Consider the following 14,743-nt stretch of genomic DNA (forward strand, 5'->3'; position numbering starts at 1 on the left):
TACCGAATGCCTCCAGATGTGCATCGGAAACTACTACTGGTCTTCCAGAGAACGATCAAAGCGTAAACTGTTTGAGACATTACAACCATGGAGGAAAGTGCGCAAGGTGACTGTTGTATACAATCCCAATGCAATATCTGTATTTCATCAACACTCTGATAGTCCACAGATTAGAGAATGCCTCGAGATGTGCATCGGAAACTACTAGTGGTCTTCCAGGGAAGGATCAAAGCGTAAACTGCTGAGACATTCCTCCCATGGAGGAAAGTGCGCATGGTGACTGTTGTATTCAATCCCGATGCTATTTCTGTGTTTCATCAACTCTCTGATAGTCCACACAATACAGAATGTCAGAAGATGTGCATCGGAAACCACTACTGGGCTTCCAGGGAACGACCAAAGCGTAAACTGATTGAGACATTACTCCCATGGTGGAAAGTGCGCATGGTGACTGTAGTATTCAATCCCGATGCTATTTCTGTGTTTCATCAACACTCTGATAGTCCAAAGATTACAGAATGCCTCCAGATGTGCATCGGAAACTACTACTGGTCTTCCAGGGAACGATCAAAACGTAGACTGTTTGTGACATTACTCATATGGAGGAAAGTGCGCATGGTGACTGTTGTAATCAATCCCGATGCAATTTCTGTGTTTCATCAACACTTTGGAGGTCCACAGATTACAGAATGCCTCCAGATGTGCATCGGAAACTACTACTGGTCTTCCAGGGAACGATCAAAGCGTCGACTGTTTGCGACATTACTCCCATGGAGGAGAGTGGGCATGGTGACTGTAGTATTCAATCCCGATGCAATTTCTGTGTTTCATCAACACTCAGATAGTCCACAGATTACAGAATGCCTCCAGATGTGCATCGGAAACTACTACTGGTCTTCCAGGGAACGATCAAAGTGTAAACTGTGTAAGACATTACACCCATGGAGGAAAGTGCGCATGGTGACTGTTGTATTCAATCCCGAACCAATTTCTGTGTCTCATCAAGACTCTGATAGTCCACAGATTACAGAATGCCTCCAGATGTGCATCGGAAACTACTACTGGTCTTCCTGGGAACGATCAAAGCGTAAACTGTTTGGACATTACAACCGTGGAGGAAAGTGCGCATGGTGACTGTTGTATTCAATCCCAATGCAATATCTGTGTTTCATCAACACTCTGATAGTCCACAGATTACAGAATGCCTCCAGATGTGCATCGGAAACTACTACTGGTCTTATAGGGAACGATGAAAGCGTAGGCAGTTTGAGACATTACTCCCATGGAGGAAAGTGCGCATGGTGACTGTTTTATTCAATCCCGACGCAATTTCTGTGTTTCATCAACACTTTGAAAGTCCACACTTTACAGAACGCCTCCAGATGTGCATCGGAAACTACTACTGGTCAAGCAGGGAACGATCAAAGCGTAGACTGTTTGAGACATTATTCCCATGGAGGAAAGTGCGCATGGTGACTGTTGTGTTCAATCCCAATGCAATATCTGTGTTTCATCAACTCTCTGATTGTCTACACATTACAGAATGCCCCCATATGTGCATCGGAAACTAATACTGGTCTTCCATTGAAGGATCAAAGCGTAAACTGTTGAGACATTACTCCCATGGAGGAAAGTGCGCATGGTGACTGTTGTATTCAATCAAGAATGCAATTTCTGTGTTTGAGCAAAACTCTGATAGTTTACAGATTACGGAATGCCTCCAGATGTGCATCGGAAACTACTACTGGTCTTGCAGGGAGCGATCAAACCGTAGACTGTTTGAGACATTACTCCTATGGAGGAAAGTGTTCATGGTGACTGTAGTATTCAATCCTGATGCAATTTCTGTGTTTCATCAACACTCTGATAGTCCACACATTATAGAATGCCTCCAGATGTGCATCGGAAACTACTACTGGTCTTCCAGGGAACGATCAAAGCCTAGACTGATTGAGACATTACTCCCATGGAGGAAAGTGCGCATGGTGACTGTTGTATTCAATCCCGATGCAATTTCTGTGTTTCATCAACACTTTGAAGCTCCACAGATTACAGAATGCCTCTAGATGTGCATCGGAAACTACTACTGGTCTTGCAATGAACGATCAAAGCGTAGACTGTTTGAGACATTACACCCTAGGAGGAATGTGCGCGTGGTGACTGTTGTATTCAATCCCGATGCAATTTCTGTGTCTCATCAAGACTCTGATAGTCCACAGATTACCGAATGCCTCCAGATGTGCATCGGAAGCTACTACTGGTCTTCCAGGGAACGATTAAAGCGTAAACTGTTTGAGACATACAACCATGGAGGAAAGTGCGCATGGTGACTGTTGTATTCAATCCCGATGCAATTTCTGTGTTTCATCAACACTTTGAAGGTCCACAGATTACAGAATGCCTCCAGATGTGAATCGGAAACTACTACTGGTCTTCCAGGCAACGATCAAAGCGTCGACTGTTTGCGTCATTACTCCCATGGAGAAGAGTGGGCATGGTGACTGTAGTATTCAATCCCGATGCAATTTCTGTGTTTCATCAACACTCAGATAGTCCACAGATTACAGAATGGCTCCAGATGTGCATCGGAAACTACTACTGGTCTTCCAGGGAACTATCAAATCGTAGACTGTTTGCGACATTACTCCCATGGAGGAAAGTGGGCATGGTGACTGTTGTAATCAATCCCGATGCACTTTCTGTGTTTCATCACACTATGAAGGTCCACAGATTACAGAATACCTCCAGACGTGCATCGGAAACTACTACTGGTCTTCCAGGGAACGATCAAAGCGTAAACTGTTTGAGACATAACACCAATGGAGGAAAGTGCGCATGGTGACTGTTGTATTCAATCCCGATGCAATTTCTGTGTTTCATCAACACTTTGATAGTCCACAGATTACAGAATGCCGCCAGATGTGCATCGGTACTACTACTGGTCTTCCAGGGAAAGATCAAAGCGTAAACTGTATGAGACATTACAACCATGGAGGAAAGTGCGCATGGTGACTGTTGTATTCAATCCCAATGCCATATCTGTGTTTCATCAACACTCTGATAGTCCACAGATTACAGAATGCCTCCAGATGTGCATCGGAAACTACTACTGGTCTTCCAGGGAACGATCAAAGCGTAAACTGTTTGAGACATTACACCAATGGAGGAAAGTGCGCATGGTGACTGTTGTATTCAATCCCGATGCAATTTCTGTGTTTCATCAACACTCTGATAGTCCACAGATTACAGAATGCCTCCAGATGTGCATCGGAAACTACTACTGGTCTTCCAGGGAACGATCAAAGCGTAGACAGTTTGAGACATTACTCCCATGGAGGAAAGTGGGCATGGTGACTGTAGTATTCAATCCCGATGCATTTTCTGTGTTTCATCAACACTTTGATAGTCCAAAGATTACAGAATGCCTCCAGATGTGCATCGGAAAATACTACTGGTCTTCCAGGGAACGATCAAAGCGTAAACTGTTTGAGACATTACACCCATGGAGGAATGTGCGCATGGTGACTGTTGTATTCAATCCCGATGCAATTTCTGTGTCTCATCAAGACTCTGATAGTCCACGGATTACCGAATGCCTCCAGATGTGCATCGGAAACTACTACTGGTCTTCCAGGGAACGATCAAAGCGTAAACTGTTTGATACATTACAACCATGGAGGAAAGTGCGCATGGTGACTGTTGTATTCAATCCCAATGCATTATCTGTGTTTCATCAACACTCTGATAGTCCACAGATTACAGAATGCCTCCATATGTGCATCGGAAACTACTACTGGTCTTCCAGGGAAGGATCAAAGCGTAAACTGATTGAGACATTACTCCCATGGAGGAAAGTGCGCATGGTGACTGTTGTATTCAATCACGATGCTATTTCTGTGTTTCATCAACACTCTGATAGTCCAAAGATTACAGAATGCTTCCAGATGTGCATCGGAAACTACTACTGGTCTTCCAGGGAACGATCAAAACGTAGACTGTTTGTGACATTACTCATATGGAGGAAAGTGCGCATGGTGACTGTTGTATTCAATCCCGACGCAATTTCTGTGTTTCATCAACACTTTGAAGGTCCACAGATTACAGAATGCCTCCAGATGTGCATCGGAAACTACTACTGGTCTTCCTGGGAACGATCAAAGCGTAAACTGTTTGGACATTACAACCATGGAGCAAAGTGCGCATGGTGACTGTTGTATTCAATCCCAATGCAATATCTGTGTTTCATCAACACTCTGATAGTCCACAGATTACAGAATGCCTCCAGATGTGCATCGGAAACTACTACTGGTCTTCCAGGGAACGATCAAAGCGTAGACAGTTTGAGACATTACTCCCATGGAGGAAAGTGCGCATGGTGACTGTTGTATTCAATCCCGAGGCAATTTCTGTGTTTCATCAACACTTTGAAGCTCCACACATTACAGAATGCCTCTAGATGTGCATCGGAAACTACTACTGGTCTTGCAATGAACGATAAAAAGCGTAGACTGTTTGAGACATTACACCCTAGGAGGAATGTGCGCGTGGTGACTGTTGTATTCAATCCCGATGCAATTTCTGTGTCTCATCAAGACTCTGATAGTCCACAGATTACCGAATGCCTCCAGATGTGCATCGGAAACTACTACCGGTCTTCCAGGGAACGATCAAACCGTAAACTGTTTGAGACATTACAACCATGGAGGAAAGTGCGCATTGTGACTGTTGTATTCATTCCCGATGCAATTTCTGTGTTTCATCAACACTTTGAGGGTACACAGATTACAGAATGCATCCTGATGTGCATCGGAAACTACTACTGGTCTTCCAGGGAACGATCAAAGCGTAGACAGTTTGAGACATTACTCCCACGGAGGAAAGTGCGCACGGTGACTGTTGTATTCCATCCCGATGCAATTTCTGTAATTCATCAACACTTTAAAAGTCTACAGATTACAGAATGCCTCCACATGTGCATCGGAAACTACTACTGGCCTTCAGGGAGCGATCAAACCGTAGACTGTTTGAGACATTACTCCTATGGAGGAAAGTGTTCATGGTGACTGTAGTATTCAATCCTGATGCAATTTCTGTGTTTCATCAACACTCTGATAGTCCACACATTATAGAATGCCTCCAGATGTGCATCGGAAACTACTACTGGTCTTCCAGGGAACGATCAAAGCCTAGACTGATTGAGACATTACTCCCATGGAGGAAAGTGCGCATGGTGACTGTTGTATTCAATCCCGATGCAATTTCTGTGTTTCATCAACACTTTGAAGCTCCACAGATTACAGAATGCCTCTAGATGTGCATCGGAAACTACTACTGGTCTTGCAATGAACTATCAAAGCGTAGACTGTTTGAGACATTACACCCTAGGAGGAATGTGCGCGTGGTGACTGTTGTATTCAATCCCGATGCAATTTCTGTGTCTCATCAAGACTCTGATAGTCCACAGTTTACCGAATGCCTCCAGATGTGCATCGGAAGCTACTACTGGTCTTCCAGGGAACGATCAAAGCGTAAACTGTTTGAGACATTACAACCGTGGAGGAAAGTGCGCATGGTGACTGTTGTATTCAATCCCGATGCAATTTCTGTGTTTCATCAACACTTTGAAGGTCCACAGATTACAGAATGCCTCCAGATGTGAATCGGAAACTACTACTGGTCTTCCAGGGAACGATCAAAGCGTCGACTGTTTGCGTCATTACTCCCATGGAGTAGAGTGGGCATGGTGACTGTAGTATTCAATCCCGATGCAATTTCTGTGTTTCATCAACACTCAGATAGTCCACAGATTACAGAATGGCTCCAGATGTGCATCGGAAACTACTACTGGTCTTCCAGGGAACGATCAAATCGTAGACTGTTTGCGACATTACTCCCATGGAGGAAAGTGGGCATGGTGACTGTTGTAATCAATCCCGATGCACTTTCTGTGTTTCATCAACACTATGAAGGTCCACAGATTACAAAATACCGCCAGACGTGCATCGGAAGCTACTACTGGTCTTCCAGGGAACGATCAAAACGTAAACTGTTTGAGACATTACACCCATGGAGGAAAGTGCGCATGGTGACTGTTGTATTCAATCCCGATGCAATTTCTGTGTCTCATCAAGACTCTGATAGTCCACACATTACAGAATGCCTCCAGATGTGCATCGGTTCTACTACTGGTCTTCCAAGGAAAGATCAAAGCGTAAACTGTTTGAGACATTACAACCATGGAGGAAAGTGCGCATGGTGACTGTTGTATTCAATCCCAATGCCATATCTGTGTTTCATCAACACTCTGATAGTCCACAGATTACAGAATGCCTCCAGATGTGCATCGGAAACTACTACAGGTCTTCCAGGGAACGATCAAAGCGTAAACTGTTTGAGACATTACACCAATGGAGGAAAGTGCGCATGGTGACTGTTGTATTAAATCCCGATGCAATTTCTGTGTTTCATCAACACTCTGATAGTCCACGGATTACAGAATGCCTCCAGATGTGCATCGGAAACTACTACTGGTCTTCCAGGGAACGATCAAAGCGTAGACAGTTTGAGACATAACTCCCATGGAGGAAAGTGGGCATGGTGACTGTAGTATTCAATCCCGATGCATTTTCTGTGTTTCATCAACACTCTGATAGTATAAAGATTACAGAATGCCTCCAGATGTGCATCGGAAAATACTACTGGTCTTCCAGGGAACGATCAAAGCGAAAACTGTTTGAGACATTACACCCATGGAGGAATGTGCTTATGGTGACTGTTGTATTCAATCCCGATGCAATTTCTGTGTCTCATCAAGACTCTGATAGTCCACAGATTACCGAATGCCTCCAGATGTGCATCGGAAACTACTACTGGTCTTCCAGGGAGCGATCAAAGCGTAAACTGTTTGAGACATTACAACCATGGAGGAAAGTGCGCATGGTGACTGTTGTATTCAATCCCAATGCAATATCTGTGTTTCATCAACACTCTGATAGTCCACAGATTACAGAATGCCTCCAGATGTGCATCGGAAACTACTACTGGTCTTCCAGGGAAGGATCAAAGCGTAAACTGATTGAGACATTACTCCCATGGAGGAAAGTGCGCATGGTGACTGTTGTATTCAATCCCGATGCTATTTCTGTGTTTCATCAACACTCTGATAGTCCAAAGATTACAGAATGCTTCCAGATGTGCATCGGAAACTACTACTGGTCTTCCAGGGAACGATCAAAACGTAGACTGCTTGTGACATTACTCATATGCAGGAAAGTGCGCATGGTGACTGTTGTATTCAATCCCGATGCAATTTTTGTGTTTCATCGACACTTTGAAGGTCCACAGATTACAGAATGCCTCCAGATGTGCATCGGAAACTACTATTGGTCTTCCTGGGAACGATCAAAGCGTAAACTGTTTGGACATTACAACCATGGAGGAAAGTGCGCATGGTGACTGTTGTATTCAATCCCAATGCAAAATCTGTGTTTCATCAACACTCTGATAGTCCACAGATTACAGAATGCCTCCAGATGTGCATCGGAAACTACTACTGGTCTTCCAGGGAACGATCAAAGCGTAGACAGTTTGAGACATTACTCCCATGGAGGAAAGTGCGCATGGTGACTGTTGTATTCAATCCCGATGCAATTTCTGTGTTTCATCAACACTCTGATAGTCCACACATTACAGAATGCCCACAGATGTGCATCGGAAACTACTACTGGTCTTCCAGGAAACGATCAAAGCGTAAATTGTTTGAGACAGTACTCCCATGGTTGAAAGTGCGCATGGTGACTGTTGTATTCAATCCTGATGCAATTTCTGTGTCTCATCAACACTCTGATAGTCCACACAGTACAGAATGTCAGGAGATGTGCATCGGAAACCACTACTGGTCTTCCAGGGAACGATCAAAGCGTATACTGTTTGAGACATTACTCCCATGGAGGAAAGTGCGCATGGTGACTGTTGTATTCAATCCCGATGCAATTTCTGTGTTTCATCAACACTTTGAAGGTACACAGATTACAGAATGCATCCTGATGTGCATCGGAAACTACTACTGGTCTTCCAGGGAACGATCAAAGCGTAGACAATTTGAGACATTACTCCCACGGAGGAAAGTGCGCACGGTGACTGTTGTATTCCATCCCGATGCAATTTCTGTGATTCATCAACACTTTGAAAGTCCACAGATTACAGAATGCCTCCAGATGTGCATCGGAAACTACTACAGGTCTTCCAGGGAATGATCAAAGCGTAGACTGTTTGCGACATTAATCAAATGGAGGAAAGTGGGCATGGAGACTGTTGTATTCAATCCCGATGCAATTTCTGTGTTTCATCAACACTCAGATAGTCCACAGATTACAGAATGGCTCCAGATGTGCATCAGAAACTACTACTGGTGTACCAGGGTACGATCAAATATTAGACAGTTTGATACATTACTCCCATGGAGGAAAATCCGAATGATGACTGTTGTATCCAATCCCGAGGCATTTTCTGTTTTTCATCAACACTTTGAAGGTCCACAGATTACAGAATGCCTCCAGATGTGCATCGGAAACTACTACTGGTCTTCCAGAGAACGATCAAACCGTAGACTGTTTGAGATATTACTCCCATGGAGGAAAGTGCGCATGGTGACTGTTGTATTCAATCCCGATGCAATTTCTGTGTTTCATCAACACTCTGGTAGTTCACAGATTACAAAATGCCTCCAGATGTGCATCGGAAACTCCTACAGGTCTTCGAGGGAACGGTCAAAGCGTAGACTGTTTGAGACATTACTCCCATGTAGGAAAGTGCACATGGTGACTGTTGTATTCAATCGCGATGCAATTCCTGTGTTTCATCAACACTTTGAAGGTCCACAGATTACAGAATGCCTCCAGATGTGCATCGGAAACTACTACTGGTCTTCCAGGGAACGATCAGAGCGTAGACTGTTTTAGACACTACTCACATGGAGGAAAGTGCGCAAGGTGGCTGTTGTATTCAATCCCGATGCAATTTCTGTGTTTCATCAACACTTTGAAGGTCGACAGGTTACAGAATGCCTCCAGATGTGAATCGGAAACTACTACTGGTCTTCCAGGGAACGATCAAAACGTAGACAGTATGAGACATCACTCCCATGGAGGAAAGAGCGCATGGTAACTGTTGTATTCTATACCGATATAATTTCTGTGTTTCATCAACACTTTGAAGATCCACAGATTACAGAATGCCTCCAGAAGTGCATCGGAAACTACTTCTGGTCTTCCAGGGAACGATCAAAGCGAAGACTGTTTGAGACATTACTCCTATGGAGGAATGTGCTCATGGTGACTGTTGTATTCAATTTCGATGCAGTTTTTGTGTTTCATCAACACTCTGATAGTCCACAGATTACAGAATGCCTCCAGATGTGCATCGGAAACTATTACATTAACTTCCAGGGAACGATAAAGCGTAGACTGTTTGAGAGATTACTCTCATGGAGGAAATTGCGCATGGTGACTGTTGGATTCAATCCCGATGCTATTTCTGTGTTTCATCAACACTCTGATAGTCCACAGATTACAGATTGCCTCCAGATGTGCATCGGAAACTACTACTGGTCTTCCAGGGAAGGATCAAAGCGTAAACTGTTGAGACATTACTCCCATGGAGGAAAGTGCGCATGGTGACTGTTGTATTCAATCCCGATGCTATTTCTGTGTTTCATCAACACTCTGATAGTCCACACAATACAGAATGTCAGAAGATGAGCATCGGAAACCACTACTGGTCTTCCACGGGACGATCAAAGCGTAAACTGTTTGAGACATTACTCCCATGGAGGAAAGTGCGCATGGTGACTGTTGTATTCAATCCCGATGCTATTTCTGTGTTTCATCAACACTCTGATAGTCCACAGATTACAGAATGCCTCCGGATGTGCATCGGAAACAACTACTGGTCTTCCAGGGAACGATCAAAACGTAGACTGTTTGAGACAATACACATATGGAGGAATGTGCGCATGGTGACTGTTGTATTCAATCCCGATGCAATTTCTGTGTCTCATCAAGACTCTGATAGTCCACAGATTACCGAATACCGCCAGATGTGCACCGGAAACTACTACTGGTCTTCCAGGGAACGATCAAAGCGTAAGCTGTTTGAGACATTACAACCATGGAGGAAAGTGCGCATGGTGACTATTGTATTCAATCCCAATGCAATATCTGTGTTTCATCAACACTCTGATAGTCCACAGATTACAGAATGCCTCTAGATATGCATCGGCAACTACTACTGGCCGTCCAGGGAAGGATCAAAGCGTAAACTGTTGAGACATTACTCAAATGGAGGAAAGTGCGCTTGGCGACTGTTGTACTCAATCCCGATCCTATTTCTGTGTTTCATCAACACTCTAATAGTCCACACAATACAGAATGTCAGAAGATGTGCATCGGAAACCACTACTGGTCTTCCAGGGAACGATCAAAGCGTAAACTGTTTGAGACATTACACCAATGGAGGAAAGTGCGCATGGTGACTGTTGTATTCAATCCCGATGCAATTTCTGTGTTTCATCAACACTCTGATAGTCCACAGATTACAGAATGCCTCCAGATGTGCATCGGAAACTACTACTGGTCTTCCAGGGAACGATCAAAGCGTAGACAGTTTGAGACATTACTCCCATGGAGGAAAGTGGGCATGGTGACTGTAGTATTCAATCCCGATGCATTTTCTGTGTTTCATCAACACTCTGATAGTCCAAAGATTACAGAATGCCTCCAGATGTGCATCGGAAAATACTACTGGTCTTCCAGGGAACGATCAAAGCGTAAACTGTTTGAGACATTACACCCATGGAGGAATGTGCTTATGGTGACTGTTGTATTCAATCCCGATGCAATTTCTGTGATTCATCAACACTTCGAAAGTCCACAGATTACAGAATGCCTCCAGATGTGCATCGGAAACTACTACAGGTCTTCCAGGGAATGATCAAAGCGTAGACTGTTTGCGACATTACTCAAATGGAGGAAAGTGGGCATGGAGACTGTTGTATTCAATCCCGATGCAATTTCTGTGTTTCATCAACACTCAGATAGTCCACAGATTACAGAATGGCTCCAGATGTGCATCAGAAACTACTACTGGTGTTCCAGGGTACGATCAAATCTTAGACAGTTTGATACATTACTCCCATGGAGGAAAATCCGAATGATGACTGTTGTATCCAATCCCGAGGCATTTTCTGTTTTTCATCAACACTTTGAAGGTCCACAGATTACAGAATGCCTCCAGATGTGCATCGGAAACTACTACTGGTCTTCCAGAGAACGATCAAACCGTAGACTGTTTGAGATATTACTCCCATGGAGGAAAGTGCGCATGGTGACTGTTGTATTCAATCCCGATGCAATTTCTGTGTTTCATCAACACTCTGGTAGTTCACAGATTACAAAATGCCTCCAGATGTGCATCGGAAACTCCTACAGGTCTTCGAGGGAACGATCAAAGCGTAGACAGTTTGAGACATTACTCCCATGTGGGAAAGTGCGCATGGTGACCGTTGTATTCAATCGCGATGCAAGTCCTGTGTTTCATCAACACTTTGAAGGTCCACAGATTACAGAATGCCTCCAGATGTGCATCGGCAACTACTACTGGTCTTCCAGGGAACGATCAGAGCGTAGACTGTTTTAGACACTACTCACATGGAGGAAAGTGCGCAAGGTGGCTGTTGTATTCAATCCCGATGCAATTTCTGTGTTTCATCAACACTTTGAAGGTCGACAGGTTACAGAATGCCTCCAGATGTGAATCGGAAACTACTACTGGTCTTCCAGGGAACGATCAAAACGTAGACAGTATGAGACATCACTCCCATGGACGAAGAGCGCATGGTAACTGTTGTATTCTATACCGATATAATTTCTGTGTTTCATCAACACTTTGAAGATCCACAGATTACAGAATGCCTCCAGAAGTGCATCGGAAACTACTTCTGGTCTTCCAGGGAACGATCAAAGCGAAGACTGTTTGAGACATTACTCCTATGGAGGAAAGTGCTCATGGTGACTGTTGTATTCAATTTCGATGCAGTTTCTGTCTTTCATCAACACTCTGATAGTCCACAGTTTACAGAATGCCTCCAGATGTGCATCGGAAACTATTACATTAACTTCCAGGGAACGATAAAGCGTAGACTGTTTGAGAGATTTCTCTCATGGAGGAAATTGCGCATGGTGACTGTTGGATTCAATCCCGATGCTATTTCTGTGTTTCATCAACACTCTGATAGTCCACAGATTACAGATTGCCTCCAGATGTGCATCGGAAACTACTACTGGCCTTCCAGTGAAGGATCAAAGCGTAAACTGTTGAGACATTACTCCCATGGAGGAAAGTGCGCATGGTGACTGTTGTATTCAATCCCGATGCTATTTCTGTGTTTCATCAACACTCTGATAGTCCACACAATACAGAATGTCAGAAGATGAGCATTGGAAACCACTACTGGTCTTCCAGGGGACGATCAAAGCGTAAACTGTTTGAGACATTACTCCCATGGAGGAAAGTGCGCATGGTGACTGTTGTATTCAATCCCGATGCTATTTCTGTGTTTCATCAACACTCTGATAGTCCACAGATTACAGAATGCCTCCAGATGTGCATCGGAAACTACTACTGGTCTTCCAGGGAACGATCAAAACGTAGACTGTTTGAGACATTACAACCATGGAGGAAAGTGCGCATGGTGACTATTGTATTCAATCCCAATGCAATATCTGTGTTTCATCAACACTCTGATAGTCTACAGATTACAGAATGCCTCCAGATGTGCATCGGAAACTACTACTGGTCTTCCAGGGAAGGATCAAAGCGTAAACTGTTGAGACATTACTCCTATGGAGGAAAGTGCTCATGGTGACTGTTGTATTCAATTTCGATGCAGTTTCTGTCTTTCATCAACACTCTGATAGTCCACAGTTTACAGAATGCCTCCAGATGTGCATCGGAAACTATTACATTAACTTCCAGGGAACGATAAAGCGTAGACTGTTTGAGAGATTTCTCTCATGGAGGAAATTGCGCATGGTGACTGTTGTATTCAATCCCGATGCTATTTCTGTGTTTCATCAACACTCTGATGGTCCACAGATTACAGAATGCCTCCAGATGTGCATCGGAAACTACTACTGGTCTTCCAGGGAACGATCAAAACGTAGACTGTTTGTGACATTACTCATATGGAGGAAAGTGCGCATGGTGACTGTTGTATTCAATCCCGATGCAATTTCTGTGTTTCATCAACACTTTGAGGGTCCACAGATTACATAATGCCACCAGATGTGCATCGGAAACTACTACTGGTCTTCCAGGGAACGATCAAAGTGTCGACTGTTTGCGACATTACAACCATGGAGGAAAGTGCGCATGTGATTGTTGTATTCAATCCTGATGCTATTTCTGTGTTTCATCAACACTCTGATAGTTCACAGATTACAGAATGCCTCCAGATGTGCATCGGAAACTACTACTGGTCTTCCAAGGAACGATCAAAGCGTAGACTGTTTGCGACATTACTCCCATGGAGGAAAGTGGGCATGGTGACTGTTGTATTCAATCCCGATGCAATTCCTGTGTTTCATCCACACTTTGAAGGTCCATAGATTACAGAATGCCTCCAGATGTGCATCGGAAACTACTACTGGTCTTCCAGGGAACGATCAAATCGTCGACTGTTTGCGACATTACTCCCATGGAGGAGATGTGGCATGGTGACTGTAGTGTTCAATCCCGATGCAATTTCTGTGTTTCATCAACACTCTGATAGTCCACAGATTACAGAATGCCTCCAGACGTGCATCGGAAACTACTACTGGTCTTCCAGGGAACGATCAAAGCGTAAAATGTTTGAGACATTACACCCATGGAGGTAAGTGCGCATGGTGACTCTTGTATTCAATCCCGATGCAATTTCTGTGTCTCATCAAGACTCTGATAGTCCACACATTACAGAATGCCTCCAGATGTGCATCGGAAACTACTACTGGTCTTCCAGGGAAAGATCAAAGCGTAAACTGTTTGAGACATTACAACCATGGAGGAAAGTGCGCATGGTGACTGTTGAATTCAATCCCAATGCCTTATCTGTGTTTCATCAACACTCTGATAGTCCACAGATTACAGAATGCCTCCAGATGTGCATCGGAAACTACTACTGGTCTTCCAGGGAACGATCAAAGCGTAAACTGTTTGAGACATTACACCAATGGAGGACAGTGCGCATGGTGACTGTTGTATTCAATCCCGATGCAATTTCTGTGTTTCATCAACACTCTGATAGTCCACAGATTACAGAATGCCTCCAGATGTGCATCGGAAACTACTACTGGTCTTCAAGGGAACGATCAAAGCGTAGACAGTTTGAGACATTACTCCCAAGGAGGAAAGTACGCATTGTGACTGTTGTATTCAATCCCGAGGCAATTTCTGTGTTTCATCAACACTTTGAAAGTCCACACATTACAGAACGCCTCCACATGTGCATCGGAAACTACTATTGGTCTTCCAGGGAACGATCAAAGCGTCGACTGTTTGCGACATTACTCCCATGGAGGAAAGTGGGCATGGTGACTGTTGTATTCAATCCCGATGCATTTTCTGTGTTTCATCAACACTCTGATAGTCCAAAGATTACAGAATGCCTCCAGATGTGCATCGGAAACTACTACTGGTCTTCCAGGGA

This window comes from Schistocerca gregaria, chromosome 10 (assembly GCF_023897955.1).
Source record: "Schistocerca gregaria isolate iqSchGreg1 chromosome 10, iqSchGreg1.2, whole genome shotgun sequence".
Lineage (NCBI taxonomy): Eukaryota > Metazoa > Arthropoda > Insecta > Orthoptera > Acrididae > Schistocerca > Schistocerca gregaria.